The sequence below is a fragment of the Leuresthes tenuis genome, unplaced genomic scaffold (assembly GCF_036924035.1).
Source record: "Leuresthes tenuis unplaced genomic scaffold, fLeuTen1.0.hap1 SCAF_5, whole genome shotgun sequence".
Taxonomy (NCBI): Eukaryota; Metazoa; Chordata; class Actinopteri; order Atheriniformes; family Atherinopsidae; genus Leuresthes; species Leuresthes tenuis.
This window is the reverse complement of record NW_027325359.1, coordinates 4,334,063-4,341,544: the sequence shown is the minus strand read 5'-3', so window position 1 is coordinate 4,341,544 and position 7,482 is coordinate 4,334,063.

Genomic DNA, 7,482 nt, shown 5'->3' with positions numbered 1-7,482 from the left:
CCCAATAAGAAGGCCCATTTGTTTCACTCACCTACTGCGGCCTAATGATCTCTATGACGGCCTGCCTGATGAAAAGGAGAAGGAGGAAGAGCGAGACAATTCTGTCACTGAGTGTGTCGTGCTCACATGCTACCTGATCCACCACTGCCAGCGTACGAGACAGGGCGTCAGAGAGGAACCGGCTCAGAGCAATGCAGAAGGGAGGGGGCAGCTGGGGAGAAAAGCGAAGCGGTGCCGCCATTCCCCGTCACCCGGGAAACCAACGCTCTTTCAAAGAAAACCGGCCAATGGCAAACACCAGCAATTGTGTTCAGACAAAAAGTCACATGACTGCACAAACATCACTCCCTCCACACTGATAGAGAAAGGAAGAGAAAAAAAAGAAGAGGTAGATGTTTTGGGGTGGATGGGTGATATAGAAGAGATAATAAGGATGCAAAGAAGGGAACACAAACAGAAAAAGTACACAGAAAGCTGTGGCCCACAAATAAAGATGTTTTAAAGAGCAGGTCACAACATCTGACTCTATCTCCTAATACAGCGAAATAACTTTTTCCATTCAACAAGTCGTCTGTTTCTGTTTGCTGAGAAGAGCAAAGCTCGGCAGCTCATTAGGATACTAAAGGTTGAACTGATACAATTGTGGTAACCATGTGCTGTTTTTATCACCATCAAGCAAATGTTCCATCTTTACATGAGAAACCCGAGATACAGTGTAGATAAGAAAAGGCAGCACACTGAGGTGGGAATTTCTAGCACAAAAATAGCTAAATCTTCTCCTGAAAGGGGATGATGTGCCTTAAGGTCTGTAGAAGCTGACCCTCAACCCAAATAACTAACACCCACCCACAAAAAACCTCACACAAAAGCAAATGTCAGCGCTCAGTGAAGCCGACAGAGACACATAATCTGGAAGAGGCAGTGATGTGGAGATCCCTTTTCAGGCTGATTAATCAAATCCAATATCAGCAAATAACTGAAGAGAGACCTGAACTTACATTTTTATATTATCTCCACTTTGGCCTGGACCCTCAAAGTTTGAGAACAACTGCTCGACAGGCCAGTGCTCTCAAATAATATTTTTATTCAAAATCAATTCAGTTGTTTTGTCAAAGCTTCTGAACAAAAAGCCTTGACAACAAAAATAACACGATTTCACTATTTGTATTCAATAAAAATTGTCAGCACTTATTAATCTGCCAAGGCAAAGATGAAGTAAGAGCTTGTTTGATGATGTCTGAATTTCATGAAACTAGGTGGATCACAGGAAAAAAAAATTCTTTGAAAATGCTCATGCATTCCATATTCATATCTCTCTCTGCTTACTTAACATTATAGAAACTGAATCTTCTGTATCAAAATCCTTCAGAATCAAAATGTTGTTTTACTATTCACTCTGGCAAGGGCAAGATACTGTATGCTAAATTACAGAGAAGCTTTCAAGCACCAATTTCCAACAGAATAGAGAGACAATACAGTCTATGAATTTTAGGCCTGAAATCACACATCTACCACGTTCTGAGCGAAATACTGAGCACTTGAACGCAATCATCTGCCTTGTAATGCACTGCTTCAGCGCCAGTAAATTACCCTACTACAGCTGTCGCCGGCAGTTCTCATCCTTACAAAAGCAAGCCTCTACCAGGTGAAAAGGGGACCAATTACCACTGGAAAAAATGAATCAAGACAAGACAGCAGCAACGAGCCCCAGAAGATAACAGAGGGACGATTTCCAATGCATGAACCGCTAATCAAAGTCAGACTAGCTGCCGTATTTAATTGTTTTTTTTTCCTTTTTTTGTTAACTGAGAGGACAAACTGAGGATTAAGAATCCTGTATAAACTTGCCAATACATAATAGGCACACTGTGGCTACAGGCTTACTGAACCAGGATATAGTTCCGGATGGAGCATCCACCCTGGGGATTAGATCTACTCATAAAATGGCAACCAAATCAATTCCAAAAATCTGTGCAACGGTAACTCACAGTATGCAAGCTGCTTGGTTTGCTCACAAAACTGTAGCTGCTGATCCATTCCTCCTAAATCCATCTGAAAATAGAAATTAAAACAAGTCAAACATAAGAATCGATACTTGGTAATTACAAGGCAGCTTGTCTTCTAAAAAAAAAAAAGCCTCCTTTTACCAGAGTTCAGCTCAAATGATTCATTCAAAAGGCAGATCTGATGGCTATAAGTTACAATTATTATGTATCCACAAAAATGTATACTCAGGAGAGTCAATAAATTGGCATTAAGGGGTGTGAGGGAGGTTTGTGTTGGAATGATTTAATATCTGCGAGATAATGATTGTGGAAATGAGACCGCTGGTATGTGCATGTGTACATACTGATCTCTGGTGTCATGCAGCTGGGCAAATGAGTAACAATTAAGGAATTTTCTTGCCTAGATGGGGCAAAGCTGCAATTAAACATGTTTTTGTATCACAGCCTTATGACTTAAGCTACAAATCAATAGGAAATAACGCAAATTTCCTGTTTAGGCAAAAAAAAGTTGCTTTCTTACAGTGTAAACATCAAATGTGGCACCATGACTTCAGCCAGAGAATCATTCGGCTGTTTACACAAATTTGTTCTGTTCTGTTCCAGAAAACTCTCATATATTAGTCTGTCTGAATGGGCGAAAAACTTTTAATGAAAGATGATGTCCAAGAAAAGTCCAGGTTCATTTCTACAAAAACATTTTTCCATTTTCAAAAGCTGCATGAAGTATGTATGTAATGATAACTGGTAAAACCAGAGGCCGCAACAACAGTTTACAAGGCTGAGCTGTTGATTAACTGGGTATCAGTCAGTAAAGATAAAGAAAATAGAGGAACCTAGAGGACAAAATGTCAGATTTTAGGAAGTAAGAGAGAAAGGTTCAATTGACAGATTAACAGAGGAAGTAGAAGAAAACATGAATGGGAGGAAATAAATAGGTTCTCAAAAACCAGAACAAGGGAGCAACACAGCAGACATGCCATGGATATAAATCCATCAGCCACATTAACACGTCTAACAGGTGAAATGAGTAACATCAACATGTCCATCTTGTTACAATAATATATTCTGCCGGGAAAAGCCAGCATTCACATGGATGTCATTTGCAACCTACCTAAACATTTTTGTGACCCGTCACACCCCTCTATATAACCCCCCTACAGAAGCAGCCTCCCCAAGCAGGAAAACAGTGGCCCCGCTAAAAAATGCTATGTTTTCCTGGTCTCCAAACTTCACAAAGTCCCAGCATCTGTGGGAGGCCAAACCACAAAGACACCACCTCACAAACCACAAGACTTAAAGCACCAATTGCTTACGTCCTGCGCCTCAGGGCTCCCACAGATGTTGTTTGACCAAGTCCTGACAAGTCGGAGCTCTTTTAGCAGGGGAGAGGACAACAGGTGGTCATAAGGTTATGGCTGTTCAGTGTACATGCAGATGTAATCTTGTCTTATTTTCCCAAATATAGAAAAGACCCCGTGCAATATTATACGCCTCATTTACTTATTCATTTGTTTATCTAATTTTCTAGTCGTGAAGATTTGCTGCTTTGGCTGATGGGCTCGAAAATACGCATTTGTCATTATTTTGAAATGTGCTAATTTTGTGAGCAGCTATGAAAAAATGAATACAAATTGTAAATCTGTTCAGTTGACTTCTAATGTAGGACAGTGTATGTTTTATCTAATTTTGTCCCCTGCTGCACTCATGGATCATACAACAGCCTTAACTTCGCAGGGTCAGATGAGTTAAGCACGGCGATAATTGAATCCTGCACACTTTTCTCTTCGTTTAAGGCAACCCAATGTTATTCATAACAACATAAAAAGCGCGCCACTTCAACTCACTCAAGGCAAGTTTTCACTTCAACTTCAGCGCGCTGCAATAATAGGAGAATGAATGCGTAAAGTTGGTCGTTTGTCTGTGGACACCCTGCGCAGGTGCACTGTGCTAACTTCTCAGCACTTGTTGCATTCTGCGTCCAACTCCGGAACAAGTTTAATCTCACATTTCTCCGACAGACACAAGACGTATGATGTTAAAAGAAAAACACTTACAGCTTGTTAAGGTTACTGGATGCCTGTTCAACGGACCATCGCGCACTGTTTCGTCCTCTTGTTGTCAAGTTAAAGAAGCAGGACATGCAAATGACACCGCTTCCGGCTTGCACTTTCAAATGAAAGCTTATAAAAGGGTATGCGATTGTTACGATCGCTGTTAAAGGACAAAATTGAGTATATTGACGTAAACAGGATTGATATTCGTGTAAAGCCGTACATGCCAAAATGTCTTACACATGACTGATTACACAGGATCACCACCCTTTCAAAGGAACTGGTCGGAGTTGTATGCCATGGCAACTGCAAACAGTAACAAGCTATCTGGGGAATTAAGACGTTGCTTATTATGTTATAACAGATTTTGAAGCTGTATCTGCACGTGGCATGGATTTTTAGAGACATGGAGTATGATGGCAGCCGCCATCAGCATTAGTTTAAATGACTTACCATGGCCCTACCATTAAGCTATACTTTATTTTGCAGAGATAAGGTGCCGTTTTTTGGTGAGGTCAAGAACTATTGGTCAGCTCGCGCCAAAAACCGGGGTGTTTGGGGCCATTTGGATGAGTAGATGACCAGTACTTCTTGCTTCTCAAATGAAAAATTGCCCTTTATTTCTTCAGAATTCAGGGGTATGGCCAAGTAACAGAGCCAGGGTGGAGTAGCTGGGATTGGTCCTCAATTTGATTAAAAAATGTGACAACAATAAAGCTTTAATAGTACTGGAAAATCTAATGAGAGTCAGCAGATGACACTGGGTCATTTTTGGATTCCAGAGAGTTAACACTTGAATCTCCTGTCTTGGGCTCTCTGGACTAAATCTGATTTTATCTGAGATTGGAGCAGCTGACAATACTCCCACAGGCCAGGGCAGGCTTTTTTTTTTTCTTAGCTTAGAAGTTGAAAAGCAACAACACATGTTTCCTGAGCACTATTAGGGCTTAGTGTAATGGTAACCTAAAAAATAAATGTATGTTGTTCAATCAAAAGTGCATTGGAACATTTGTTTCCAAAGATTGAGGAAACAACTGCAAAGTCTCCTGAATATGAAGGAAATTTTGCAATAAGTCTACTGAGATCCCCATCATGACAGATGAAATAATATACACTACTCTCCATCTATCATCTATTCTCAATTTACACTGCCTCAAATATTGTACTGCCTAAATCGCATATGATGTCGATTTGACAACATATGCAACAAATCTGATCTGCATGTAATGTCAGTAGTTTGGGGGAAAAAAATTCTCTATCCCACTTCTGTTGGATTTTTCTGTATCTTCTTGCACTGAAGGTAATCCATGTTGCTATTTGCCACTAATATCTGCTGAAAAACATAACCTTGACAGTAAATTAGTGAAACTGCTGTACTAGCTCCTTCATATTGATTTGGGATTGCAAAACAAGTCAGAGTGATGAAAAGAGGAGAGAAATGACTCAGACCTGGTGATGGAAGTGACCACATCAATAACTCCATTAAGCCTTAGCATGACATGTGGCGTGCTTAATACAAAGACAAAGGGTTTATTGTACACGTTCAATGTTTTGCTTTGTCTTACAGGTTAATCATCTTAAAAGACACAAAGAATAATAAACTTGAATCAGACACCAGATATGAGGGAGTGATATGCATTTTGTTAGCAATTAAGGACCGCCTGTCTGCTTTTGGTTGTAAAAGTGTCAAAGGGAGATAAGTTAGCAGGCTTAAATACCTTGCATGGAAAGGAATCTTCCCTCTGGCAGAATATTGCGGTACTGTACAAACAGCTTCTCGTGGGCCTGTCTGAACTCATACTGTAGGCCTTTCCAGTTGCAATTCCTGATATCTGAAAATGAACCCATTTCAAGTCAAAACTAGATGATGGCAAGTGAATTACTTTCCTCGTGTTCTACCCTGTAATTAGTCAGTTCCATCTTATTTGCTGCCGTTACAGCATGAAGACACGGTTAGTGTTTGTGGAATGTAACAACAACCCACCTGAACATGATTGTAACTGAGTTCCATCAACTACATGTGGGATTATTTTTGTGGTATTTACAGTATGTTCTGATGTGTTTTCTCCATTTGAGTGTGACAGAAATGTGTAGTTCTTTGTTTTACTCTGTAATCTGTTGATATGCTGGCTAGCTTTTTTTGGCTCTTCCAAATCATCATTCTTGAAATTTCTCAACTGTACCAAAACCTTCACTTCAGTAAATACAAGGGACATTAGAGGAAACTGTTGGTCTTTACAGTCCATCTTTGACTGAAATTATTTACCATCCCAAACCCACAGCTAGAAACCACACCTTTCTGGTTTGTCCAATCATCTGTAATAACTGGGGAGTGATAAAAAAAAAAAAAAAGCTTTTCACAGGCCAGATGAAGTCTGCAATCCTGACCAGCTGTGAAAATGATGCCTTTCAGAGAAATTACACGACTTTTCAGAGAATAGGATGGCACTATCCCACTCCCCCACCCTCTACGGCCCCTAGTTTCATTCCATTCTCGGCCATCTGTGTCTTGAGATGTGTTACAGTGAGACCAGCTTCATGGGCAAGAGGCTAAAATCGATGGAGGACTACAATCCCAGTCATGAAGCAAATGTGGGAGCAGACGATTGAAAGTGGTAGTTACCTTATGGAAATTGTTAGCAAAAGATAAATAATACGTACACATGTTACATAACTGCGTACCTGCTCAGTACCTGTGGACATGTCTATGTACACACAACTCATACATTCTAGCATGTGGCTATCCTTTAATACAACATGGTGTGGAGGAGTATTAGCAATGATTGCATGTGCTTTGTTGGGATGATTCATTTATTTACATAGTGTTACCATTAACATCTCTGAAGCATGAATGGCAGAATTATGGAGCGTGCTATTCAAAGTGCACTTTGGCTTGTGTTTGGGCAAGTTCAGAAACATCAGTGTGCTGGTTGTAGTTTGCGTGAAATCAAATTTAATGTTATAACATCTATAATAGCTTCAACAGAAACATGTCTCAAAATCATATCCCCTCAATAACTGTTGGGTATTAGTCGTGTCTCGTCCCCATCCACTCAAAAACAGTGAAATAGTTCTGGGTGGCACAACAACCAATTAGTGATAGATCCTCCTTCACAGTGCATCTGATGGGAAAATATCCCACTGCTGATCTACAGTGGGATAAGTCCTAATGGACTTCATTTGTTCCACTACATTACTCCTGTTGTTTATCAGTAATGCATCATGAAACTTTTTTTGTGTCTGCAAGGCCAAATGTTTGCATGCATATTTACCGTTTATTAAGCGAGTACTTTAGATAGGCTTAAACTGGAAAAATGCTGAATGTTTAAAGCTCTGTTTCAGTGATTATTTTGACTAAGGTGGTTGAAGCAATGTTTCAGATTTCATGTACACAGATAGTGCCCCCAAGTGGAAACATGAGGCTA